At 50.0% G+C, this 27,485-nt stretch overlaps 1 protein-coding gene across 4 annotated transcripts in view; it reads left to right on the top strand.

The window, feature by feature from the left end:
• EXTL3 (exostosin like glycosyltransferase 3) overlaps nucleotides 1–27,485 on the top strand; it is a 161,234-nt gene that overhangs the window by 12,624 nt on the left and 121,125 nt on the right. For 2 of the 4 annotated variants that reach the window (XM_071547630.1, XM_071547627.1), the window contains exon 1: nucleotides 17,145–17,367. The exons of the other annotated variants lie outside the window; for them this stretch is intronic. The gene's annotated coding sequence lies outside the window, so the exon portion shown is untranslated. Of the gene's footprint in view, nucleotides 1–17,144; nucleotides 17,368–27,485 lie in introns of those variants that run through there. 4 annotated transcript variants of the gene reach the window in all.

Genomic DNA, 27,485 nt, shown 5'->3' with positions numbered 1-27,485 from the left:
TGCCAAGCCTGACAAGGAGATCCAGGGGTGCAAGGGTTGCATAAATTCATGGAAAACAGGCAGGCAGGCAGGAGGGACAGCCCAGGTACTGCAATCCCGAGTCTGGAGGCTGCAAAACCTCAGTGGGATGGAAGAAGGAGCCTTGAAACATCCCCTGAAAACAGATAGAACAGGGCAATTGTGCAAAGATCTGGCTCTATTGCCCCCAAGGGACACGTGGGGCTGTTTAAAAAAGACATTTATGCCACTGTGGTGGTGGAAGAGGCAGAGAAGGACAATTTTCACTCCAGATTCCTCTTTTGAGGTGCTTGTTTGTTCCTTGGGGGTTTTTCTGCACCAGGAACTACAGAAGGGGAGGGCATAAAAACCCAGTTCCTGCAGCTTGGCTGAGTGGATACCTGACATTCCCCATGAGGCAGAGAGATCATCCTGCTGTTTTGTCAGCCAGAGCCAGGGCTTTGTTGCCCTGGTAGAGCTCAGGCTCAGGGAAACCAATCTCCATTTGCAGTAAAACTGGTTTTTAGTTCAAGTGCAGTGTCAGTTTGGGCACAAGGAGCCCCCAGAGAGGTGGAGCTGCTTTTCTGCTTTCTGCAGAGCCACAGCAAAGACTTCAGTGAGTCCAAGCACTCCAGATCAGGAAACGTTTCCTCCTTTGTGGGTTCCTCTCATGTCCTATTGTTTTCTTTCAACAAAAGCAAAAGAAAGGGAGAATTCATTTGAATTTGCTGCTAAAATACCTCCAAGGAGATGAAGCAAATAGCAAGAGGAGTAGGTGGAGATTAAAAACATTCTTTCCCTTGTTGTTGTCCCTTGCCACACACATTAGACCTACACGTGGCCTGATCCCTTCTCCTTGTGCAACTAAATTGTAATGGAGACAATAGAAATTGGGATGAAAGAGAGAAAAAAGAGAAGGAGTCAGGTCTAGTCCTGCTTATCAGGACCGAGGGGGGGCCTGCCTGGTGCTCATGACAGATTTTTGCAGGGAAGATAAAGCATCAGGTTTGGAGGCAGGAAAATTGCTGGTGGGTACTTGAATGGCTCTGACTGCACAGAGTGAATTGGAGTCACAACAATTTCCCTAAAGCTCTGCAGATTAACATGAAAATACCAAGCAAGTCCAATCTTTGAATTTTTATCTGCTTCAGCTCAAATAGGGGCATTACAGAAGTGCCACCCATTTGAATCAATTGTGGCAGGGCTGGGTCTGGGCTCCTTGATAACGTTGTTGAGGTGCTTAGAAACTCAAGTGTGTTGGGTTTATTTTCCCTTTAGGAACTTATTCTTGTTTCTGGTGTTTCATTGAAGTGTGTTTTTAGTTGCAGTCTCCTCTGGAGATCTCTGCTGAGCAGAGCATTGGGAACAGAGATGCTCTGTATGTCTGTACCATCTTCCCTCCAAGAGTTTGCTGGGAAACTGAATTTGTGTTGTAGCCACAATAATAGTAAATATTAATAACTATTAATGTTTATAACTATTAATTTCTGGTAAATTTTAAGGTGATTTTATTCGTTGGAAGAAAAACAGATGGAGAGGAGAATTAGGAATTGTGATTTATTGATTGCCATTTACTGATTGTGATTTATTGATTGTCATTTACTGATTGTCATTTACTGATTGTGATTTATTGATTGTGATTTACTGATTGTCATTTACTGATTGTGATTTATTGATTGTCTTTTACTGATTGTCATTTACTGATTGTGATTTACTGATTGTCTTTTACTGATTGTGATTTTTCTTTGCTGGGTGCTATTTTTTGTCACTTTGTTAAACCAAAGTGCAAGTTTAGTGGCCAACACTTCCTGTTGATCTCCATCAGTGTTTCACCTGTTTTACTTCCTCTGCTGACTGTGCAGAGAAGGCAGAAAATGGGTCTTGAGAAGTAAACCCACTGGAAAAGTAATTTTAAATATGAAATTTTAGGTTTGAGGACAGGTGTTTTAGGTTGTGAAGGTCTCCTGCTGTCAAAGCAACACCAGGGCAGTTCCACTCAGTGTAGGGGCTGTGTCTGGGAGTCCTGAACTTCAACCCTGTGCTCAGCTGGTTTGGAAATTGCTTTTGAGGAGCTGTGGCCAATGACTTCACCTCTTTGCCTTTGTTCTCATCTTTATAAGCAGCTCCTGCACCTGAGGAGGTGGTTGGGAGGATCAGTCACTGGGTTTGCAGCTCTTTGAAGATGGCAAGTGGTGTGTGACAGCTCCATGTTTATTCATGGCCTGGCTTAATATGCTGGGAATATTTTACAGCTGAGTTCTGGTACTTCATTGATCTCCTCCAGCTGTGCCAGCTGCTGGCACCCAATTCCCTGGCCCATCATTCCTGATCCATGGGCTGGAGCAGGGAGCCTTCCCTCTCCTTCCTCCTCCAGCAAGTTCTGCTTCCATTGGCCCCCTGCCACAGCATATGCCAAGTTTAAATCTGGTTCTGTGTTTTTGGCTTCGTTCCTCTGAAATGTTTTCAATTTTCTTGGCTTTAACCGATCCCAGTGGCATCTTTTTATGATGTACTTTATTCTACTGCTTCAAGTGCAACAACACTCCTGAAGTTCAGCCTATTTTTAATTACAAAAAAAAGAAGAAAAAAGGCAGAGTGTAGTATAGTTCTGCCACTGGTGGGAGAAAGGAAGGATTTTTCCTCATCTTGAAATGTGATTGAGTTTAAAACTCGACTTATGTGGTGGTTTTAGTGGAACTTTGCTGTAATTGGAAGGGTAAATTATTGTTTGTTCGTGCTCTCCTGGGAGCCAGGACTGGTATTGATTACACACAAATATTGCCACATGTTGGATGAACTCAAAACTCCTCAGAGCTGGTGAATGAAGACTTGGGGAAGATCATTCTTTTACTGATGAGGGAGCTGAAGTGACTTCCCAAGGCTCAGACTGAGGTGATGTTTGCTGAGGACAGTTCCTGATCCATAGGATGCTCCAGGTCAGCTCCCCAACCACTCCAGCTGGAGGGATTTCATAGAATCACAGAATGGATTGGGTTGGAAAAGCCCTCCGAGATCATCAAGTCCAACCCTTGGTCCAACTCCAGTCCCTTTACCAGATCATGGCACTCAGTGCCACGGCCAAGCTCAGTTGAAAAACCTCCAGGGATGGGGAATCCACCCCCTCTCTGGGCAGCCCATTCCAATCCCTGAGCACTCTCTCTGCAAAGGATTTTTTTCTCATCTCCAACTTCAATTTCCCCTGGCAGAGCTTGAGCCCATCGTGCCCCCTTGTCCTATTGCTGAGTGCCTGGGAGAAGAGACCAACCCCCAGCTGGCCAGAACTTCCCTTCAGGCAGTTCCAGACAGTGCTGAGGTCACCTCTGAGCCTCCTCTTCTCCAGGCTGAACACCCCCAGCTCCCTCAGCCTCTCCCCACAGCACTTGTGCTCCAGTCCCTTCTCCAGCCTCGTTGCTCTTCTCACTTGGGTTGGAAGAGACCTCTGAGATCATCAGTTCCAACCCTTGATCCAACCCCACTGTGATCACCAGCCCAGGGCACTCAGTGCCCTGGGCTGGTGATCACAGTGGGGTTGGATCAAGACAGGGTGGATTCTCTGTCCCTGGAGGTGTTTAAGGGGACACTCAGTGCCACATCCAGTCCCTTCTCCAGCCTCGTTGCTCTTCTCTGGCCCCGCTCCAGCCCCTCAATCTCTTGCCTCAACTGAGGGGCCCAGAACTGAACACAACACTCCAGGTGTGGCCTCCCCAAGGCAGAGTCCAGGGGAAGGGTCACTGCCCTGGGCCTGCTGGCCACGCTCCTTTGGATCCAGGCCAGGATCCCCTTGGCCTTCTTGGCCACCTGGGCACACTGGTGGCTCCTGTTTATTGTCCACTTTGCCCCTCTCCTTGACTCTGTTTGGCTGCACTTTCACACAAAAAGCCTCTCTGGTTCTGGGGCTGGTGGGGTTTCAGACTGACCTGTGGGTGTGAATCCCTCTGTTTCTGCAGAGTTTGTGTGTGTGGATTCATGGAGAGGGAGAGGAGGGATGGGAGGAGCACAGGGAGTGTGCCTGGGGTTGTGGGAGTGTCCTCTCTTTCCCAGGGGGGTTAATAATGTGTTTAATGAAGTAGTTTTTGCCACTTTTCCTTTGACTGAGCAGCTCTTCCTTTGCATGAGAATAGAACTTAATGTTGTTTCAAGTTCTGAGCACCTGAAGAGGTGCTGAATAGAGAGAAATTGGTTCTATTTATAGGCTGCACAATCCCTTTGTACAATAAACCAGTTTGTTTTAATTTAAACTATGTATTCAGCACATTTACCTTTATTTTATTTAACTACAAGCCTGACAGGCCTTTTTCCTGCATTCTAATTGTTTTCTAAATTTGTGACATAAACCCTAAGTGCAATTAAAAAGTCAGGCTAGTCATTAAGAAACTTCATTTTTGACAACAAATGTGTTGACTTGCATAGTTTGTTAATTTTTACAAATGCCCAGCTGTAAAAATAGAACAGCTTTGCAGCTCAGGCAAAGGTCTGATTTGTGGAGAAATAAACCTGTGTTGTTCTCCACCAGCAAAAATCAGCCTTTGATTAAGAAAAAGAGAAAAAAACCCGCAAGAGATGCAAAGTAAGAGAGATGAAATCAATCAGAATTGAAGCATTTTGCTGTGTTTTGCATCAATAAATTCTGTATTCATGGGAGGAAAGGGGGGATTGTTGAGGAAGGATTGGCAGACAGGTTAGCAATAGTGTTCCTCAAGGACTGGCATCAAGAGCAGTGTTAATCAAGGTATTAATTAATGACAGAGCAGAAATTATTGGATTTGGAGGTGCCATCAGAAGAGGAAAACCAGGAGATCCCTGGAGAAGAATGACTGACTTTAGACTGTTTGTCTGTGAGCAAATGTGAGTCCTTTTAGTGCAAACCCTGATGGGAAGTTGAGGTTTGGTGTGGGAATTGGAACGTGTTAATCAATCCTGGGATAATTCTGATGTCCTGGTGATGAAGATACACACCAGGGTCACATTGGTCAACAATTTCCAGGAGTGACAAGAAAGTGCAACTCTGCAACAGGTTTTAGGGCTGAGGCATTGCTTAAAATGCACTCTGCATTCCTTGTCCACGGGATAAAGATGGATTGGAGCTGTAAGAGGTGCAGGGCGGGGTGTCTGCTACAAATGATCTGGGAATCTGGTTCCCAAAATGATTAAAGGAGCTTGGATGGGAAGGTGGTGACAAAAAAAGGCAGAGAAAAATGATATCCTTTCTCTATAAATACACTGGTGTAAATAGCAGAGAGGGAGAGAAGAGTTATTTCAGTTAAATGACAAATCTGGCAGGAGAACAAAAGGCTCTGAGAAAGTTGAGGCTGGAAAAGAGCAGAAGAGACTCAGACTAAGGGAGGTGCTTGAAAAGCCTTGTAATGGGAATTGTGTAAAGGGCTAAAAACCTGATTGCTGTGGAGATGGAGCCTGATAAATGTATAAATGGGATTATGCAACGTGATTGACTCGGTATTAAGGGATCAGACTCCGGATTTCCGGTCCTGTGCTTTGGCAAATACACTGAAGAGTCCTGCAGGTAGGAAAGAAAAACACAGAAGGCTTTATTTTAAGGAATATTTTCATTATGGTTCAGCTTGGAGTGTGTTTCTGTTTCTAATGCACTAAGAACTGAATTGAGAAGGGAGGAAATATCCTCCTGCACCAGGAAAAGCAGCAGCTGGCACCTGTTTCCCTGCTTTAGTGGTGGGGTTTGGCAACAGGCCTGCACTACTCAGATAGATACTTTTTAAATGTTAAAGCCTTTTGGTACATTTGCAGCAAAGTCAGGCCTTGGAATAGATTGTGCTCAGAAGGCTGACAATTATTTGTTATTATTTACCTTTGTAATGATGCTCTTTACAAAAGCTGCAGCACTTAAAGCACGCCAGAGTTTATTATCGATCTCGGTGTTCTCGTTATTGATCCCCATTTCCCCCCTTTACAAATAGTCCCTGGATTCCTTGTTGCATTGCTAAAATCCCAATAAATAAGCCCAGCTGCCTTTTTGGCAGAAGACAGCAGTTATTTTATCAAAGGCAGGTGCCAAGGTGTTTTAGCACAGCGTAACTTTGATCTCAAGGGGCACTTTACACTTGGTATTTCCAGGCCTTTTATGTTTTGATTCATCCTCTCGATTCAAGCCTTGGCTGTGATCAATGGCTGGGCCTTCCCTCCCTCCTGCAGCAGAGATGTTGGGTGTGATTCCAGAGGGATGCTGGCTGGAGTTGGTTGGTTTTGATGGGGTGCAGGAGAACCTCAGATGCACATTGGCAGATTCTAAAGAATGAGGAGGTTCATTCCAGCACTTTGAAGCTGTAATTATGAAGGTTTCTGAGTTTTAGTTGAGGGACTGTGTGGATCTCTTGGAAATCTTTGCTGCAGGCTTGACATTTTGGCAGCCTGGAAGAGTGAGAAGCAGCTCATTTGGCTTTTCCCTGGCTGGGGGGATTCAGGCAGGTTTTCATAGAATCATAGACTGGATTGGGTTGGAAAAGCCCTCCGAGATCATCAAGCCCAACCCTTGGTCCAACTCCAGTCCCTTTACCAGATCATGGCACTCAGTGCCACGGCCAAGCTCAGCTGAAAAACCTCCAGGGATGGGGAATCCACCCCCTCTCTGGGCAGCCCATTCCAATCCCTGAGCACTCTCTCTGCAAAGGATTTTTTTCTGCTCTCCAACTTCAATTTCCCCTGGCAGAGCTTGAGCCCATCGTGCCCCCTTGTCCTATTGCTGAGTGCCTGGGAGAAGAGACCAACCCCCAGCTGGCCAGAACTTCCCTTCAGGCAGTTCCAGACAGTGCTGAGGTCACCTCTGAGCCTCCTCTTCTCCAGGCTAAACACCCCCAGCTCCCTCAGCCTCTCCCCACAGCACTTGTGCTCCAGTCCCTTCTCCAGCCTCGTTGCTCTTCTCTGGCCCCGCTCCAGCCCCTCAATCTCTTGCCTCAACTGAGGGGCCCAGAACTGAACACAACACTCAAGGTGTGGGCTCCCCAAGGCAGAGTCCAGGGGAAGGGTCACTGCCCTGGGCCTGCTGGCCACACTACTTTGGATCCAGGCCAGGATCCCATTGGCCTTCTTGGCCACCTGGGCACACTGGTGGCTCATGTTGAGCTTCTCCTTTCTTGGAGCCCACCCTGCCTTCACCCTGACGTTCTACATTCTCCTCATAACTCAAAGGCCTCAGCTGTATCAGAATAATGTGGCAGCAGGGTCAGGGAAGTGACTCTTGCCCTGTACTCAGCACTGGTGAGGTCACACCTTGAGTGCTGTGTCCAGTTCTGGGCCACTCAGTTCAAGAAGGACCCGGAGGGGCTGGAGCGTGTGCAGGGCAGGGAATGGAGCTGGGAAGGGGCTGGAGCTCCAGGAGGGGCTGAGGGGGCTGGGGGGGCTCAGCCTGGAGAAAAGGAGGCTCAGGGGGGACCTTCTGGCTCTGCAATCCCTGGTGGATCCAGGGGAGGGTTGGGCTCTGCCCCAGGGAACAGGGACAGGAGGAGAGGACACAGTCGGTAGAGGTTCAGGTTGGACACAGGAGGAATTCCTTCACAGAGAGGGTGGTCAGGCATTGGAAGGGCTGCCCAGGGAGGTTTGGAGTCCCCACCCCTGGAGGTGCCCAAGGAAAGGCTGGATGTGGCACTCAGTGCTCTGGGCTGGGGACAAGGTGGGCATTGGACACAGGGTGGGCTCGATGGGCTGGGAGGGCCTTTCCAGCCTCAGTGATTCTGTGATCTCTCTTCAGTCTGGGGGCTTGACCATAACCATCTCCAACCTCCAGCATGTTCTCACTGCTTCCCATGTGTGCTTTTATTCACTTTCTCTATCCAGGATGCAAATAGCAGATGGTTTTTCCTGTTTGCTTTCAAGGTCCTCTCATTGGAGCCTTTCACCTTCTCCAGTTCACTTAATAACCTCAACTTTCCTTTTTGGAACTGAAAACATTGCAGAGCTGCTTTTACATTGGTTAAACCAAATCAATTTGTGGGAAATAGGCTCGAGTTGAGTGATCACAAGCAGCTTTTATTACAACACCCTCACAATTTGCCCAAGTCTCCAGCAGAATCACCTCTGGTTTGCTCAGTGCCCACTTTGTGTAGAGGTCAGTCGGTGATTCCATCCCAGACTTACTGTTGGTATTTGTTCTTCCTTCTGTATCTGGAATTTAAGGCTCCCTAATCAGCCAATTCCTGGGAGTATTTCTTTCTCTCTCTAGGCATTTTTACAAGCTTTCTGCACACATCCAAATCCAGTGGTGGGGTCTCCAGTGGACCTCTGAGACAATCCCAGCAGACAGAGAACCTTTTCCAGTCTTTTCCCAGAGCGACCGTTCTCTGCCTGCCATCGCTTTGGATTCCCAGCAAACACGGGTGACTCACTCAGCTCCCAGAAAGAACAAATCCTCTGGGCTTTGTCCCAGAGGATTATTTACAGAGAGTTTTGGGGGTGGATTTGGGGTGACCATGGGTACTGTGCATGCTCAGATCTGACTTTGCTGGGGGCTCTGAGGGTGGTTTTTTCCCTTCCCCACCTGCCTACACATTTCCCAGCTGCCTTCACTACATGATGATGATAATTCCTACCAGATTGTTTTCCTGACAGGCAAGAATTATCCCTGGTTTACATTGTGGTAACTGAACCCGGGGACAAATGGAACAGCTGGCTTAGGCACAGGTCTGTGTGAGGAGCAGAGCCTGCACTCCCTGAGTCTTGTGTTGTCTTTTCAAGCACTCCCAGCAGCCTGGCAGGTTGTCAAGGCCCCTCAGATGGTGTGGGCTCGAGGCTGAAGTGCTGGAGAGCCTCGAGTCTGGTAGGCTGGAGCAGCAAAGGACATGCTGAAAAGGCTGCTTTGCTACATTACCCAACTGCAGTCACTTCTAATTCAACTTCAGAAGGCTTAATTAACAAAAAAACAAACAAAAAAAAGTGCTTTAGGTAGACAAGAGTGTAATGCCCAAGCTGTGCTGCAGTTACAGCGTGGAGGTGCTTGGGGATTGGGATAAATACAAGTGAAATGATTGGTTTTCTTAACTCCTGTTATAGTTCAAATGATGGAATATTTAGTGGAATAGAATAAGCTGTTGCCTGCCAGCTCTTTCATACCAGTGGTTACCAGATGTGTCTGTGTTTAGAACCTTGCCATCTGTTCCAGGGTGGAATTTGGGGATAGTCTTGGTGTTTGGATGTGTCTTCTTCCCTGGGTATCTCTGGAAAACTTCAAAGCTTGTGCTTTGAGATGAAGGGGGAGCATGTTTAGCTGTAATACTCCAGGAATTCCTGGGAATTTTACAGAAGTGCAGCTGGCTCCTCAGTGCAGCAGGGCCTGGAGGGGGAAGGAGCCTTAAGTAGGGCTGGTATTTTGTGCCATTTCTCAGCCTTTTGCCAAGATCCACTCTGAGTTTTCCTTGGCTGTCACCAGCTGGGCTGCTCCTTCCTGCTTTGGATTGTGTCTTTCTGAAGAATCACAGAAATTTCCAAGAGTATTGCAGTGTGAGGTCTCTGAATGGGATTTTTTTAAATTATTTCTGTAGATAAAATTTATTTAGATCATTTCTTTTGGTGCTGGTTTGGTGTAGAATTGCTGTAGACAGAGTGAGAAGGAAACCTGCTCTGCCTTTACCTGCTCACACCACATGGAGCTCCACCAAAGCCAGGAGTGACCCTTCCTACTGAAATTCATTTGCTGGTCATTTTAGGGATGGGGAAAATCATATTTTGGTCAACAAACTGCTTGTGAAAAATATTCCCCCAGTGCTAAAACCAGCCATTTGTTGCTAATGAACTGGGGCATACTGGGAAAGGAGGGAAAGCTCCATGTTGTCTCTACCCACCCAGTATCTCCTGGTTTATTTGTCACCACTGCCCTGATCTCTCATAACTGGCTTCCATGTTGCTGAAATATGAAAATTATCCTTTCTGGGCATTGTGGTTCTTGTGAAGAAAAGAACAAGGTGTGGTTGGGTATGGTTTTATAAACAAAGCATGATGGCAGGGGATGGAAAGAGATGATCTTTAAGGTCCCTTCCAACCCAAAACCATTCCTGTGGTAATACAGTAATTTAATTAATTTTCCCAGAATGTTTTTAGTCAGACACCTGGTGGAGCAACTCAACATGCTCCAACAGTGATCCATAATATTCCACCTTGCACGAAACCTTCTACCCCATTTCTTGCCTCGAGATTTTTCTTTACATATCCAGGTAAAATGAAAACACCTAATTGTGTCCTCATTAGGAAGGGAACAGGAATTTCTTTCCCTCACCCCATTTAACCACCAGGCAGTGTCCTCAGCATCTTGCCAAAAGCTTCCACTGCTTTTATAGACTTATTTTCTTCCTTTTGGATCCAAAGCAGAATTAGGATTTGGGAGGGAAAGGCCTTTATGTCTCTGTGTCCATTCCTATGGTACTTTTTCCTTTCCCACTTGCCCCTGAGTGTTTCATTTCATGTTCCAGCCCTTGCTCTGCTTTATGGCCAGCAGTGGGGGTGTTGTTACAACACTCCTTGTGTCTTCAAAAGTGCTTTATTTAACTGTCCTGAGATGCCTTCACCTACCCCTGAAATGCAGCTACTGAAGCTGCACAGCCTGGCAGCTGCTCCAGCAGCAGGAGCACCACCAGGCCTCTGCTTTTAAGGCATAAAGGAAGGAAGGAGAGGAAAAAAAATAATTCCATATCCATTAAAAAACTGCAGGGAGAATGTAAATTGTCAGAATGTAATTACCTCAACTGGAGCTTGGCCAGCATTCCAGATGAACATTTCCTCTTGGAGCGTGCCGTGGGATACCTGATGGCCAAAAGAAGTTGGAGTCTCAGCAGGATTAAAAATTGAGATTTGCTGTGTAGTTTTCAGTGGTGGCTGAGAGATGTAGATAATCTATTTAGCACCTACAGCACCCTGGGGCTGAAAAGTGGTTGAATCCTCTGAAATCCTCTGAGGTTAATCCGAAAACATTCCGTGGAACTTGGAAAACCCACAGATGGTCCTGCCCCTGGAACTGTCTCCTGTGGAAGGGAGGAGAAGGAGGTTAAAAAAGATGTACCAAAAGGATTGCAGCAGGGAAAAGATGGAAGCTCGGGGTCCTCCACCAAGATTGTTCCATGTTTTTCTGGGGTTTATTTCAGGCCATGGAAGTGTGCCATGGAAATGTGCATTAGCTGGCTCTGAACCTGCTTTAATACCTGCCTGAAATGACTCAGTGTGATTTGGAGCAGATTGGAGGCACCAGGATGCAGGACATGCTTAAGAGGAAATTGGATGAGGAACAGGGAAAGAGGGAAATAGGAAACCTTTCTGAGCAGAGAGGAGACAGACACAGAGGTGTGATGGCATTTGCTGTGTTCAGTTGCAGCTGCCAACTGTGGAGATACTTAAAAATGTAACAAAAGGGAGATTCCCAGCATGGAATAATAAAGAGGTTTCTAAAGAAGGGGTTCTGTGAGCAGAATCCCAGAATGGTTTGGGTTGGAAAGGACCTCAAAGCTCATCTCATTCCCACCCCCTGCCATGGGCAGGGACACCTCCCACTGTCTCAGGGAATCCAGCCTGGCCTTGGACACTCCCAGGGATCCAGGACAGCCACAGCTTCTCTGGGAATTCCAGCCCAGCCCCTCCCCACCCTCCCAGCCAGCAATTCCTTCCCAATATCCCCTTTCCCAGCCCTGCCCTCTGGCACTGGGAAGCCATTCCCTGTGTCCTGTCCCTCCAGCCCTTGGCCCCAGTCCCTCTCCAGCTCTCCTGGAGCCCCTTCAGGCTCTGCAAGGGCCTCCAAGATCTCCCTGGATCCTTCTCCTCTCCAGGCTGGACACCCCCAGCTCTCCCAGCCTGGCTCCAGAGCTGCCATTGGATCCATGCCCAGCCCAGCTCCCAGCTGGGAAGGACTTCAGGGAACAAGGGGCTTCTCTGGGAATCTTGGCACTCAGGGAAGGGTCTCCCTTCCCCTTTGCTCCCATTTACATCCCCAGATTCCATAAAAATCCCTCTGAATGGATTCTGAGGGTCTTTATCACAGAATCCTGGAATGATTTTATTAGGAAGGGACTTAAAGCTCATCTCATTCCATGGGCAGGGACACCTCCCACCATCCCAGGTTGCTCCAACCTGGCCTTGGACACTCCCAGGGCTGGAGCAGCCACAGCTTCTCTGGGAATTCCAGCCCAGCCCCTCCCCACCCTCACAGGGAAGAATTTCTTCCTAAAGGTCGAACAGAAGGGGCAAGACTCGAACTGCTTTTTAGCTGGCTCTGTGTTGCACCTGCACCATTCCATACAGCAGGACTGGTATTTTTAGACCTCCACTGCTCTGTCAAATTCAACTAAAAGGCACTGCAGAGTTTTAAAAGTCTTTAACAGGACTGGCACTATGCACTGAGTCTGCTGCTCTGGGAAAACAGGATGAGAAGGAGTAGGAGTGAAAGACTTCTCCTTGCCAGGAAGGAACCAGGCAGCTTTCTCTGAAACTTATTTTCTTCTTTAAAGTATTATTCATCATAGGTTATAGACATCTTAGGTTGTGTGTGTACTGTATATGAAAAAAAAAGCAAAAGCCCAGGTAGCAGGAAAGGTGGGAAATGAGGATATCTCTGTTTTTCTGATGGGATGCACAGAAGGCAGCAGAGTGGTGGGTTTTTCCCTTGGTGAAAGGGAAGCTGAGAACTCCCCTTTAACACTGCTCTGCTGTTAGAGGAAGAAGGGTGAGCACACAGAGAAGGGGATTAAATCTGAAGGTGTCTTTGCCAATATAATCTGTAACAGCCTTGATAGCACTTTCTGAGAGAGAGACTTGCCAGACCAGCTGCTGATCCTGACAGCTCGTTCTCCTTAGGGAGCTGGGAGAAGAATCCTTCTCTCAGGTTGTGTCCTAAGTGCCTGTTCTCTGCTGCTATTTCTTCCTCAGTGAGGTCTGGAAGGGAATTACTGTCTCCCTGTTTTCCTGCTGCAGAGCTGCAGGTAGCTCAGGCTGGAACACCAAACCCCGAGCCAGAGTGGGAACAGATGTGTGTGGTAGGACAGTGTGGGTGTGCTCAGTGATGTTAATTTTGTCTTCATACTCTGTGATGCAGCCATGGGCCCTTCTTTTCTTTTCTCTTTTCTCCCTTTTTTTCCTTTTTCCTTTTTCCTTTTTCCTTTCCTTTCCTTTCCTTTCCTTTCCTTTCCTTTCCTTTCCTTTCCTTTCCTTTCCTTTCCTTTCCTTTCCTTTCCTTTCCTTTCCTTTCCTTTCCTTTCCTTTCCTTTCCCTTTTCCTATCCCTTTTTCTTCCCTTTTTCTTCCCTTTTTCTTCCCTTTCCCTTTCTCTTTTCCTTTTCCTTTCCTTTTTCCTTTTTTTCCCTTTTCCCTTTCCCTTTCTTCCCTTTCCCTTTTATCCCTTTCCCTTTTTTCCCCTTTCCCTTTCCCTTTCCCTTTTCCCCTTTCCCTTTTCCCCTTTCCCTTTTTCCCTTTCCCTTTCCCTTTCCCTTTTTCCCTTTCCTTTTTTTCCCTTTTCCTTTCCCTTTTTCCCCTTTCCCTTTCCCTTTCCCTTTCCCTTTTCCCCATTTCCCTTTCCCTTTCCCTTTTTCCCTTTCCCTTTCTCTTTCCCTTTTTCCCTTTCCCTTTTCCCTTTTCCCCTTTCCCTTTTTCCCTTTCCTCTTTCCCTTTTCCCTTTCCCTTTCCCTTTCCCTTTCCCTTTCCCTTTCCCTTTCCCTTTTCCCCTTTCCCTTTTCCCCTTTCCCTTTTCCCTTTCCCTTTCCCTTTCCCTTTCCCTTTCCCTTTCCCTTTCCCTTTCCCTTTTTCCCTTTCCCTTTTTCCCTTTCCCTTTTTCCCTTTTTCCCCTTTCCCTTTCCTTTTCCCTTTCCCTTTCCCTTTCCCTTTCCCTTTCCCTTTCCCTTTCCCTTTCCCTTTCCCTTTCCCTTTCCCTTTCCCTTTCCCTTTTTCCCTTTCCCTTTTTCCCTTTCCCTTTTTCCCTTTCCCTTTCCCTTTCCTTTTTTCCTTTTCCCTTTCCCTTTCCCTTTCCCTTTCCCTTCCCCTTTCCCTTTCCCTTTCCCTTTCCCTTTCCCTTTCCCCTTTCCCTTTCCCTTCCCCTTTCCCTTTCCTTTTCCCTTTCCCTTTTTCCCTGAAAATACAGACTTGTATTGTTTCTCAGAGCCTTCCAACCTGCAGTACCCACTCCTGCCCTTCAGAACAGCACGTTCCCTGCAAGGGGAATTGGATTTTGTATTATTTTTCAAAGGGTAGACCTGTGCCCCTGGCTGACTTTTCATCTCAGAATAAGAGTTGGCTTCTCCTTGCGTTCCCCACACGTGTGTAAATGACTGTTAAAAAGTGCAGAGAGACGGAAAAGTGTTTTTTTTTGGCCGCTTTGAAGCGCTCATGTTTTATTAAAGATGAGATTCTTGGAGCTTTGTGGCCAGAAAACACACCACCCTCCCTGCTCCTGGAGATAAAACCCTGTTTCTCCCTGTGAAAAACTCTCTAATTCGCCCAAAGTTGTCAGTCTGTGTGTTTTGGGGTGGGATTTGGTTCCCATGGATACACAAATGCCTTTCATGGAGCCCCTGTAATATAAAATTAAACTGCACAAACAGAGGATTGAACCTCTTTGACGTGGTTTTGTTGTGAGAAGCTGTCAGCACCATTATTTGCCCCTTTTTTTATCCCTTTTATTTCACTATTGCTTTTTTTTTTTTTTTTGCTTTTGCTTCAGTCACCATCTGTTACATGATATGTTTGGTATTTGTCACCGATTTTGTCGCTGATGCTGTGACTTAACAACGTAACCACTGCTAACATGTAACACACTTAATATTTTAAGATACTGTGTTCAGAATAAGTGGTAATTGGTGCCATTTACCAAAACCCTCCAGGTTGGATCTGGGTGTTCTTGTGCAACAAACTCCAAGCCATTGGGGTATTTTATTACCTGAGGATCAGATTCCCACAAGCTCTGGAGACTTTTGGGGGACTCACAGTGCTCTGTGGCCAGAGTGAGCTCCATGGGAGGCTTTGGGGGACACACACTGAGCTCTATGGAGGTTTTTGGGGGACTTGCAGCGCTCTGTGGCCACACTGAGCTCCATGGGAGGCTTTGGGGGACACACACTGAGCTCTATGGAGGTTTTTGGGGGACTTGCAGCGCTCTGTGGCCAGACTGAGCTCCATGGGGGGTTTGGGGGACACACTGAGTTCCATGGGGGTTTTGGGGGACACACAGCGCTCTGCGGCCACACTGAGCTCCATGGGAGGCTTTGGGGGACACACACTGAGCTCCATGGGGGGTTTTGGGGAACACACAGTGCTCTGTGGCCAGACTGAGCTCCATGGGGGTTTTGGGGGGACTCACACTGAGCTCCATGGGGGTTTTGGGGGACACACAGCGCTCTGTGGCCACACTGAGCTCCATGGGGGGTTTGGGGGACACACACTGAGCTCTATGGGGGTTTTGGGGGGACTTGCAGCGCTCTGTGGCCACACTGAGCTCCATGGGAGGTTTTGGGGGACACACAGGACTCTGTGGCCACACTGAGCTCCATGGGGGTTTTTGGAGGACACACAGTGCTCTGCGGCCACACTGAGCTCCATGGGGGTTTTAGGGGGACTCACAGTGAGCTCCATGGGGGTTTTGGGGGACACACAGTGCTGTGTGGCCACACTGAGCTCCATGGGGGTTTTTGGGGGACACACAGCACTGTGTGGCCACACTGAGCTCCATGGGGGTTTTGGGGGACACACTGAGCTCCATGGGGGTTTTGGGGGACACACAGTGCTCTGTGGCCACACTGAGCTCCATGGGGGTTTTGGGGGACACACTGAGCTCCATGGGGGTTTTGGGGGACACACAGTGCTCTGTGGCCACACTGAGCTCCATGGGAATTTTTGGGGGACACACAGAGCTTTGTGGCCAGACTGAGCTCCATGGGAGGTTTTGGGGGACACACAGGACTCTGTGGCCACACTGAGCTCCATGGGGGTTTTTGGAGGACACACAGTGCTCTGCGGCCAGACTGAGCTCCATGGGGGTTTTAGGGGGACTCACAGTGAGCTCCATGGGGGTTTTAGGGAACACACAGTGCTCTGCGGCCACACTGAGCTCCATGGGAGGCTTTGGGGGACACACACTGAGCTCTCTGGGGGTTTTGGGGGGACTTGCAGTGCTCTGTGGGCAGACTGAGCTCCATGGGGGTTTTTGGGGGACTCACAGTGCTCTGTGGCCAGACGGAGCTCCATGGGGGTTTTTGGGGGACACACAACACTCTGTGGCCACACTGAGCTCCATGGGGGTTTGGGGGGAGGCTCACAGCGCTCTGTGGCCACACTGAGCTCCCTGGGGTTTTGGGGGGACTCACACTGAGCTCCATGGGGGTTTTGGGGGACACACTGAGCTCCATGGGGGTTTTGGGGGGACACACAGCGCTCTGTGGCCACACTGAGCTCCATGGGAATTTTTGGGGGACACACAGAGCTTTGTGGCCAGACTGAGCTCCATGGGAGGTTTTGGGGGAACACACAGGACTCTGTGGCCAGACTGAGCTCCATGGGAGGTTTTGGGGGGACTCACAGGGCTCACAGACGGAGCTCCATGGGGGTTTTGGGGGACACACAGTGCTCTGTGGCCAGACTGAGCTCCATGGGGGTTTTGGGGGGCTCACAGTGCTCTGTGGCCAGACTGAGCTCCATGGGAGGTTTTTGGGGGACACACAGCGCTCTGTGGCTACACTGAGCTCTATGGGAGTTTTGTGGGGGGACTCACAGCACTCTGTGGCCACACTGAGCTCCATGGGGGCACCCTTGTGGCATGTTTGGAAGACACGCAGGCATGCGCAGCCGCAGGGCTGGGCTGTGGCCGCCCCTCCGAGGCGGCCTCGAGCGGTGACAACATGGCGGCTTCTCCGTGAGGGGCTGGGGGGGGTGAGGGACAGCGCGCCTTTTAGGCGGGAAAAGCGCCTCGGCGCAGCGCGCGTGCGCAGTGGCGGCACCCGAGCGGGGCGAGCTTCGGCTCTTTTCGGAAGGCGACTGTCTCCCCCCACCTCAGCCCTTCGGGAATCTCCGTCCCCACTTCGGGAATCTCCGTTCCCACTTCGGTAATCTCCGTTCCCGTTCGGTTGTCTCCGCCACCCTTCGGTTATCTCCGCCCTCGCTTCGTCAACCTTCGCCCTCACTTCGGCTATCTCCGCCCCCGCTTCGTTAAGTTCCGCCACCGCTTCGGCAGCTTCCGCCGGTTCGGTCGGAAATGGCCGAAGACGTGCGAGACCCAGCGGTTTAAGGGGAGAAGACCGGCCGGCTTCTCGGAACAAACCATCTGTGTCCGGCGCGGAGGGGGGGGAGCAGGGGAGGGCGGACGGAGCGGTAAGGCAAGGCAGCGGCTATGGCTCCCCCCCCAGCCCCTCGCGGCTCCGCCGGGAGGGCGAACTGAGGGCGCCGAGAGGTAAGGGCGGACCGTGCCATGGACGGGGAGAGGCGGAGGGAGGGGGGGAGAGCGGTAACACCCCCCCCGGCACCCCCCTCCTGCGGCAGCCCGTGGGGCCGGGTGGGTGGCGGGAGTGGTACAGTCCGAGGGAAGCCCCCCTGAGGCGGGCGGGGCGGGGGGGGCAACGACCCTGAGGGCTGGGGAGGCTGTGAGGGGGTCCCTGAGGACTGGGGGGGGGTCTATGAGCGGGGCCCTGAGGGGTCTCTGAGAGCTGTGGGAGGGATTGTGAGGGGGTCCCTGAGGGCTGTGAGGGGATCCCTGAAGGCTGAGGGGGCTGTGAGGGGGTCCCTGAGGGCTGTGAGTGGGCGCTGAGGGGGTCCCTGAGGGCTGTGAGGGGGTCTCTGAGGGCTGGGGGGCTGTAAGCGGGTCCCTGAGGGCTGTGAGTGGGCGCTGAGGGGGTCCCTGAGGGCTGTGAGGGGTCTCAGGGCTGAAGGGGCTGTGAGGGGGTCCCTGAGGGCTATGAGGGGGTCCCTGAGGGCTGAGGGGGCTGTGAGGGGGTCTCTGATGGCTGGGGGCATCTATGAGGGGGTTCCTCAGGGCTGGGGAGGTCTGTGAGGGGGTCCCTCCCAGTGTGAGAGATGGTGTGTGGGTTGAACAGAGCGAGGGATGTTGTGGAGGAGGGTGGGGGGTCTCTGCAAGGCTGGGGGGGCTGCAAAGAGGAGAGGGTCCCCACAAGGCTGGGGGAATCCTCAGGGCTGGGAGGGCTATGAGTGGGTCCTTCCCAGCATGAGGGGTGTTGTGGGGTTCCAGAGTGAGGAACCCTGTGTGTAAGAGGGTCCCCACGAGGCTGAGGGGGCTGAGAGACATTTTGGGGTCTCCGAGAACAAGGGACACTGGAGGAGTCCCCCAAGTGCTGAGGAGGCTGAGAGGTGTTGTGGGGGTCTCTCACAGAGCAAGGGACACTGTGGAGGGGCTGAGAGGCGCTGTGGGAGTCTCTCACAGAATGAGGGACACTGTGGAGGGGTCCCCCCAGGGCTGAGTGGGCTGAGAGGTGCTGTGGGGGTCTCTCACAGAGCGAGGGACACTGTGAGGGGGTCCCCCTAGGGTTGAGAGTCTCTGTGGGGGTCTCTCACAGAGTGAGAGACACTGTGGAGGGACTGAGAGGCACTGTGGGGGTCTCTCACAGAGCAAGGGATACTGTGGAGATGTCCCCCCAGGGCTGAGTGGGCTGAGAGGCGCTGTGGGGGTCTCTCACAGAGTGAGGGACACTGAGGAGGGGCTGAGAATCTCTGTGGGGGTCTCTCACAGAGCAGGGGACACTGGAGGGGCTGAGAGGTGCTGTGGGGGTCTCTCACAGAGTGAGGGACACTGAGGAGGGGCTGAGAGTCTCTGTGGGGGTCTCTCCCAGAGCAAGGGACACTGTGGAGGGGCTCAGAGGCACTGTGGAGGTCTCTCACAAAGCGAGGGATACTGTGGAGGGGCTGAGAGGTGCTGTGAGGGTCTCACACAGTGAGGGACACTGTGGAGGGGCTGAGAGGTGCTGTGAGGGTCTCACACAGTGAGGGACATTGTGGAGGGGCTGAGAGGTGTTGTGGGTGTCTCTCACAGAATGAGGGACACTGAGGAGGGGCTGAGAGTCTCTGTGGGGGTCTCTCACAGAGCAGGGGACACTGTGAGGGGGTCCCCCCAGGGTTGAGAGTCTCTGTGGGGGTCTCTCACAGAGTGAGGGACACTGTGGAGGGGCTGAGAGGCACTGTGGGGGTCTCTCACAGAATGAGGGACACTGTGGAGGGGTCCCCCCCAGGGCTGGGGGTGCTGAGAGGTGCTGTGGGGGTCTCTCACGGAGCGAGGGACACTGGAGGGGTTCCTTTCAGGGCTGGGGACCCCTCTGGCAGGAAGGCTGTGATGGCCCCTGGTGCCCACGTGCTGCTGATGGGTTCCAGCCTCCCCACTTGCCCTCCCTCCTGCAGCCCCCAAGGGCCCCAGACCCTCCTGTCCCCCCTGCCTGTGGGTCCCCAGTGCTTTGGGGGGCTGTCCTGTGCCCCCTGGCCGGTGCAGCCCCTTCCCCGGGTCGTGGTCCTTGTGGTTCCTGCTGGGGCTTTGCCTTGCGAGGTGGTGAGGACAGAGAGGAGCAGAAAGGACGAGGCTGTTGCTTCCCTGGGCTTCTCTGCTGCTGGTGTTTGTGCTCCTGCGAGTTGTTTGCTGAAGTTGAGGCTCCCATTACTCTTTTTTTCCCAGCTGTTTCCCCCCACATGAGGTTTCTTCTTGCTCAAAAAACATGGGAGTCTTTACCACAAATTTCCCCAGGATGGGGATAATACATTACAGCATAACACCCCGTTATGCTGATCCAAGCCCAAACAATTTGGAGCCTGGAGGAGCTGGAAACGCTTCAGATGGTATTAAGAATTCACAGAGATGCTGAGAAGCACTTTAGATACGCTGTTCTGTGTTAAAATCCAAACACTGAGAGCCTCAATGACCACTTTGTGACCTCTTGTTGCCTCTGCATGCCCCTGATAAACCCTGTGTGTTGATATCACGATATGATAACTTGCCTTTGAAATGTCTGGGTTTCTGTGCTGCGAGTCTCACATGTGTATGAAGAAGATTAAATAACTTTGTTTCCTGAGAGGAGTGTCACATGCTGGTGATTATCTTACAGATATTTCTGTTCTCATGGAGGAATCTTTGATATCTAAGATAGAAACGTCTTGGAAGGTGGGGTGTGTTTTGCATGTTGTTGGCTTTTATCAAGTCCTGAGTAATCTGCAGCTCATTTCTATGCAGAAATACATCAGAAATGAACCTCAGTCTGAGATAATGTGATGATGAGAAGAGAGATTTGTCTCCCCCTGACAAATCCCTTAACTTCATGTTCCATCTGAGAGCCCAGTTGTTACACGCAGCATTCTCTGTATCCACTCCTGGCTTTGGGATGCCTCTTCTTTTCCATTTTTCCTTCCAGAACCAGGAGTTTGCATGGGTTCAGCTCAGTGTTCAGAGGTTCTGAAGCAGGGCTAATTCCCTGTCTTCACTGAGCAAAGTTTTCCAGCAGCTCAGCTGTGGGTACAGACAGTTCTTTAACTTCTTGATGCCCTTATTGCAGAAGGGAAGCCCAAAATAGTTTTCTGGAATTCTCTGATTTTTCAAGTGGGGACTGTTGCTCTCGTGTTTGTTTACACGTGGGGATGGATTTTGGCAGTTGTCACGTCAGAGCAAATGCAGAGAACAAGAAAAACATGATTGTTGAATTGCCTTCACTTAAGCTGTGCCTCAGTGATACACACAGCAAAATTGGAGGGTTGTTTGTGTGCTGTTCAGGTGGGGTGGGAAACACCATCATCATTTTTCCTTGAATATTTGTAGGATGGATCTCTGGGAGTGCCCAGACGATGAGTTGAATGTTGTTGATGTATTCCCACGTTTTGCTTGCCTCTCCTGAGCTTGCTTTTCATCACTATTACATCTTGAAATGCCATGACATCTTAAGTTTTTTTGGTTCTCTCTCCTTCTGGCTGTGTCTGTTTTGTATATATTTGTTCTTTTTCCCTTCCACTCTCTCCTGCCTCATTTTTTCCCCTTGTCCTTTGATTCCCATCACCTCTCCCTGTTGCCTTGCCTGTTTTCCCAGGGCATTCCTTCCACTGCCCACAGCAGTGATTTCACCAGGGTGGGAATTGCAGCCTAACCACAAGTCACCTGTTTGATGCCAAGATCGTGGCAGTCCATTGGGAAGTGTCTCCTGCTCCACAGACAATTTTTCTGCTTTGGAAAACCCACAAAAACAGTGAACTGGAAGGAGCCTCGTGGTCATTGGCTCCTGTTTCCTGGTCAGGTTTTCCCAGTGTTTTCTGCCTCACTTATTTACTTGTTTTCTCTGCTAAACACCCTTTTTTGGGGCAGGAACAGACTGTGAACACTCCAAAGCAGTTCCTAATGCTGGGGTTTTAATTCCAGAGGGAATTGTTGGTGTTACTCCAACAAGCGAAACCCAGAGTGGGGATTCCACTATCTTAACCACCCAACAAGGAAAATATTTGGAGTTTTTGTTTGTTTTCTTGTGAAAAAGGCAAGTGATACCCATCTTTTCAGTCCAGGGTGGGTGATCTCTGCTAGTGTGTGGCTTGGCAGTGGGAAAAGCATTCCCATGGGATTTGGGGACACAGCTGGGACTCTCAGTTGTCTCATACACCCCGTGCTGACACTGGGCTAAAACTGGCTGTGATTCTGGTACAGAACGAACATGCCTGCAGTTCTGTGGCTGCAATTCACACATATCCTCAACAGCAGAGTTTTCCTCTTGGAGAGCACTTGGAAGTGCTTCTCGGTGGGACTTGTCGTGGTTGAGTTTGGCTCCTGCAGCCCGGCTGGCTGTTTCTCACGTGCAGATGGTGGGGGTGGAAGTTGCCTGAGAGGAGGTGCAAAGCCAGTTTGAGGTTTTGGGGTTTGTTGGGAAGGGTGAAGACACGAAGACAGAAGCCTGTGCAGCTCCGTGGCTTGCAGCAAATCGATCCCTGGGCTGCCCTGGCGTAGGAAACCTCCAGGTAAATTGGTGTTATTACAGCCCTTGCAGGGCCAGTTTTGAAGTGCAAATTGACATCCCGTTTTTGTGAAGTCATTGCTCTTAGTTAATTGATGCCTGTTACCGGCAAGAGCTGTTTAGAGGTCTGACTAATCCCTCTCAGATGAAAGAGGGCAGGGCTAGGTTGGATATTGGGAAGAAATTGCTTTCTGGGAGGGAGGGCAGGCACTGGCAGAGGTTGGGCAGAGAAGCTGTGGCTGCTCCAGCCCTGGGAGTGTCCAAGGCCAGGCTGGAGGAACCTGGGACAGTGGGAGGTGTCCCTGCCCATGGCAGGGGGTTCAAAGGGATGGATTTAAGGTCCTTTCCTACATTGGATCCATGAGGACACCTGGAGAAGAGAAGGATCCAGGGAGACCTTGGAGGCCCTTGCAGAGCCTGAAGGGGCTCCAGGAGAGCTGGAGAGGGACTGGGGCCAAGGGCTGGAGGGACAGGACACAGGGAATGGCTTCCCAGTGCCAGAGGGCAGGGCTGGGAAAGGGGATATTGGGAAGGAATTGCTGGCTGGGAGGGTGGGGAGGGGCTGGGCTGGAATTCCCAGAGAAGCTGTGGCTGTTCCTGGATCCCTGGAAGTGTCCAAGGCCAGGCTGGATTCCCTTGGAGCAACCTGGCACAGTGGGAGGTGTCCCTGCCCATGGCAGGGGGTGGAATGAGATGATCTTTAAGTTCCCTTCCAACCCAAACCATCCTGGGGTTCTGTCCCTGCTAATTCACAGTAAATGGACATCAGTTTCTCAGGACTCTGGTGACCAATAGCACTACAAAGTGACCCACCCCTCATGGACAAAATCAAGTGAAATAAAGAAAATTGAGACTTATAAAGCAATCAAATGAATCCTTTTTGGTTGGGACAAAACCCTAACAGTCTAAACCAACAGATAATCTGCAGCCACTAATGGATATAAAGGAGCTATTTTTAAGGCACGTGTTTTAATGAGTCTTACAATTTCTTAGTTCTTACAATGAGTTTTTTAAATGGTTGGAATCTTGTCACCCGCAGTCGGGGGTGTGTGTTTTCTCTGCCTGCCCCCTGCCTTCACTCTACCCGTTAATTTCGGTGCATTAAGAAAATGTGTCACTTTTCTAATGCAAATGGCTACCCAAGAATAGTATCAGAACATGGGATTAACCCACGAACTCTAAGAAACCCTCTCGAGTTTCTTCTTATAGAAAATGTTAGTAACATTCCCCAGTGCACAAGTAACATTTTTATTCCCTTATTTTTACAGTGTCCAGCTGCTTAGCCTTTTACCTGTCATGTCTCATAAACTGCTTTCTTTTATGATTCAAAAATAGTTCCAGGTATCTTCTCATCTGTCTGTAATCTTAGGGCCAGTGACAGTGCAGGGAGCCCGAGGTTTGTTTTTGTTCCTGCTGTGTTTGGGTACCAGCCCTTGCCTGAAGTGAGTGTTTCAACCTCTGACTCTGTGGGAGGATGAGCTGTCCTGCTGTTCAGTGCTGCCCTTCAGTGTAACACAGTCATCTCCCCCCTGTGCTGGAGTGCTGCTCATCTCTGCATTCATTTGGGAGGGAATTATATTGATTTGGAAGCCAAAATGCCACGGAGCAGGAAATAGGTTTCTCTACACGTGTTGCCTTCCTTAAGGAACATTCCTTGACAGGTTGAGTACTTTGTAAATCCAGTCAAGCAGATGATGAATTCCAATTTGGACACTTAGTGTAGAAATCATGTTCTCTGCATCCAACATCCTCCATTACGTTGTCCCACCAACACCTCTCATTTTCAGCATGAAGCCAAGCTTTTCTTTCCCCCATCCTTTATGCATCCCACCTTCTGGGCCCGGATTGGAATGTGATGTGATGGAATTAAAGCACGTCACTGGACGTGGGAAAGGCTCCTTTTCTCTTCTCCACCCGTGATTAAAAGCCCCCACATCGCATGTCAGGCAGGGATGAGATTTGTACACGTCTTTTAGTGCTTCTATTACGGGCACAAGGAAGTGGTTGTGCTGCAGGTCTGCTCTGTGTGGGCACTCAGTGGGAAGTGCTGCGGTCTGGATCGTGTTGGTGCTGAGTGCAGGGTGTGCTGGGGAGTACATGACATGCAGCTGATGCCTGGAAAAGGTTGGCATGGAAGTGTTGGAGCTGGTGATGAGAATCACAGAATGGATTGGGTTGGAAAAGCCCTCCGAGATCATCAAGTCCAACCCTTGGTCCAACTCCAGTCCCTTTACCAGATCATGGCACTCAGTGCCACGGCCAAGCTCAGCTGAAAAACCTCCAGGGATGGGGAATCCACCCCGTCTCTGGACAGCCCATTCCAATGCCTGAGCACTCTCTGGAAAGGATTTTTTTCTGATATCCAACTTAAAATATGAAAAAAACCAGTGTGAACTGGCTGTGCCTCCAGCGTTGTCAATAAAGAGATTGAGAGGCTGGAGCGGGTCCAGAGAAGAGCAACGAGGCTGGAGAAGGGACTGGAGCACAAGTGCTGTGGGGAGAGGCTGAGGGAGCTGGGGGTGTTTAGTCTGGAGAAGAGGAAGCTCAGAGGTGACCTCAGCACTGTCTAGAACTGCCTTGATCACAGAATCACAGAATCAATTGGTTTGGAAAAGCCCTCCGAGATCATCAAGTCCAACCCTTGGGCCAACTCCAGTCCCTTTACCAGATCATGGCACTCAGTGCCATGGCCAAGCTCAGCTGAAAAACCTCCAGGGATGGGGAATCCACCCCCTCTCTGGGCAGCCCATTCCAATCCCTGAGCACTCTCTCTGCAACGAAGTTTTTTCTGCTCTCCAACTTCAGTTTCCCCTGGCAGAGCTTGAGCCCATCGTGCCCCCTTGTCCTATTGCTGAGTGCCTGGGAGAAGAGACCAACCCCCAGCTGGCCAGAACTTCCCATCAGGCAGTTCCAGACAGTGCTGAGGTCACCTCTGAGCCTCCTCTTCTCCAGGCTGAACACCCCCAGCTCCCTCAGCCTCTCCCCACAGCACTTGTGCTCCAGTCCCTTCTCCAGCCTCGTTGCTTTTCTCTGGCCCCGCTGCCAAACCAGGGGGGAGCCTTGGAGTTGAGAGCAGAACCTAAATATATAGAGCAACGCTGTGAGCCTCTTCCTGAGGGGCCTGTAACGTCTGAGCAAGGCAGTCCTGAATTCCCCACCGGAGCCTTTCTGTCTGCAGGGAAACTTGTAAAGGTCTGCAAGTAAAACAGGCTGGAAAGCTTTGATAAAAGTGGAGGAGTGACATCAAAGCCGTGATGTGTAACCAGCAGGTGGGCAGAAGTCAGGACAGTTTGATCCTGTGTTCCTCATTTAGAGGGAATTCGCTGGCCAGGGATAACTCTGACTCCCAGAAATGTGTTGTACATCCAGTAATATGTCAGGGAATAGGTTAAGGTGGTTCTCAGATAATTAATAAAGATAGCAGTTCCACAGTAAATGGGAAGGGGAAAAAACAACCCATGCGTTGTTCAGGAAAGATCTTTCTTTCCTTAGGCAGGTCTCCTGGGAAGACCTTGGTGCTTGTAAATGCTTCTGCCGCCTACCTTGTGTACCTTCATTTTAATGTGGGGCCGGAGGAGGAGCCAACCATGGGCAAACCAGCCAGAGATGGATGCCTTGGAAAGCTGCCACTAATTACTGTGGCGGCTGACAATTAGCTGCTGTTAAGCCTTTCCTTGCGAGTTCCTGAATCGAAAACACGGACCTGGAGAAAGGAAAGACAGAGCTGTCCTTGTAATGATCTCGTAGGGTGGTTGTGATTTCTTTGGCCTTGATTCTGACGTGGTTCCCTTCTGGCAGAGCCAGATTTGATGGACCCAGAAGCTTTCTGGTTATTTGCTGCTGGGCCCTGTCATAGTCTGCAAACTTCTTCCACCTCTTACCTATAAAACATCTTTGGGGCTGCCTTTCTTCCTGGGAAAGCTGTAAATCAGTAACACCTGCAAAGTGTTATTGTTGATGTTAATCGCAGAATTCTTAAAAATCAAGATGAATTGAAAAAGAGGCAAAGAAACCTTGCAGTTGGTTTCTCGCTTTTGCCTCCAGGGCTTTCTGACTTTGTTTTTACTTTGTGGCAGTGATGAATGGCACCAGGCCTTTTGCGAGTGTCTCAAGGGTGTAGTTAGTTGGGAGGAACGACCGAGCTGGAGCTGGCAGGTATCTCAAGGCTCCTGCACTCAGCTCATTTCCCCTCCACCCTTCAGGGATCAGCCCTGCTCTTTCTCTGCAAGAGAAAGAGGGGCCAGTGGTGGTTCTGATTAGAAAGGCCAGGCCACTGTGATAGCTTTGATTCAGGCCCCCCTTAGTAGCTCGTTGTGACTAAGGAAGTGAGCATTATGTAAGTATTTTACACGGATTTTCTACGTAACAAGAGAAGATAATTAAGAGACAGATAAGAAATGTGGTCTCTTCTTCTTCTAGCCAACAAAGAAAATCTAAGTGTCAGACCCTTATCAGAGCCACGCAGAGAAAGAGAGCCAGTTTTCTCTTAAAAGTTGTTGGTAAAATTGTATTTTTGCCAGTTTCTTTCCTTTTTAGAGTTATTAATTGTATTTGTTTTGTTTTTGTTTTGTCCCTCCTTATTCCTGTTCCCTCTTTTTACCCTGGGGGCCTCGGTAGTGTGTACGAATTGTATATGTAGTTGTAAATGGTAAAAAATGTATATATAAATTCTGATTTGATTCAGTTTCTTTTAAGTCCTCAGTTTCTTTTCAGTTTTTTTCCCTTTGCTGGGAAGAGTGGGGGAAAGAGGGGGCAAAACAGTTTGAGCTTGGCAGGGGGGGCCGAGTTAAACCAAAACAGACACACAATTATTTCTTCCTCGTCAAAAGATGTTTTTCCATCAGTGGAATGTTTTACCGAGCTTGTGTTGCAGATGACATTGCTCAGGTGGGCCTGCCCAGAGCATCTTCCAGGGAACTTTATACCAGCACGAGCCAGGCTTTGCACCGACTTGCACCTCTGCATAATTCCATTGCCTTGGAAGGAGTGACAGGAAATCTGCAGAAGGATCTGGAGGCTGTTTGAATGTGCACCCCAGTCCCTGCTGCCTGCACAGACACGTGAGCCTGTGGGGGACCCCTGGGAGCAGCAGCTCTGGCTGGGACAGAACGGGGCAGGTCTCTGACAAATGTAGCAGAGCAGGAGTTATAAAAACAGCCAAAGAGAATTTCCTCTTCTCAAAAGTGATGAAAGCAAGAGCAGCGTTGCAAATGTTTCTTGTGAGCTCGGTGTTGCTTTGCAGGGAGTCTTGCTTGGGCACTTTGCTGTCCCTGTACCTGAAGGGAAGTTCTGGCCAGGTGGGGGTTGGTCTCTTCTCCCAGGCACTCAGCAATAGGACAAGGGGGCACGATGGGCTCAAGCTCTGCCAGGGGAAATTGAAGTTGGAGAGCAGCAAAAAATCCTTTGCAGAGAGAGTGCTCAGGGATTGGAATGGGCTGCCCAGAGAGGGGGTGGATTCCCCATCCCTGGAGGTTTTTCAGCTGAGCTTGGCCGTGGCACTGAGTGCCATGATCTGGTAAAGGGACTGGAGTTGGACCAAGGGTTGGACTTGATGATCTCGGAGGGCTTTTCCAACCCAATTGATTCTGTGATT

Source organism: Pithys albifrons, chromosome 2 (genome assembly GCF_047495875.1).
Source record: "Pithys albifrons albifrons isolate INPA30051 chromosome 2, PitAlb_v1, whole genome shotgun sequence".
In the NCBI taxonomy this organism is placed as follows: Eukaryota; Metazoa; Chordata; class Aves; order Passeriformes; family Thamnophilidae; genus Pithys; species Pithys albifrons.
The sequence above is the reverse complement of the archived record's forward strand: the minus strand, read 5'-3'. Positions and strand labels throughout refer to the sequence as shown.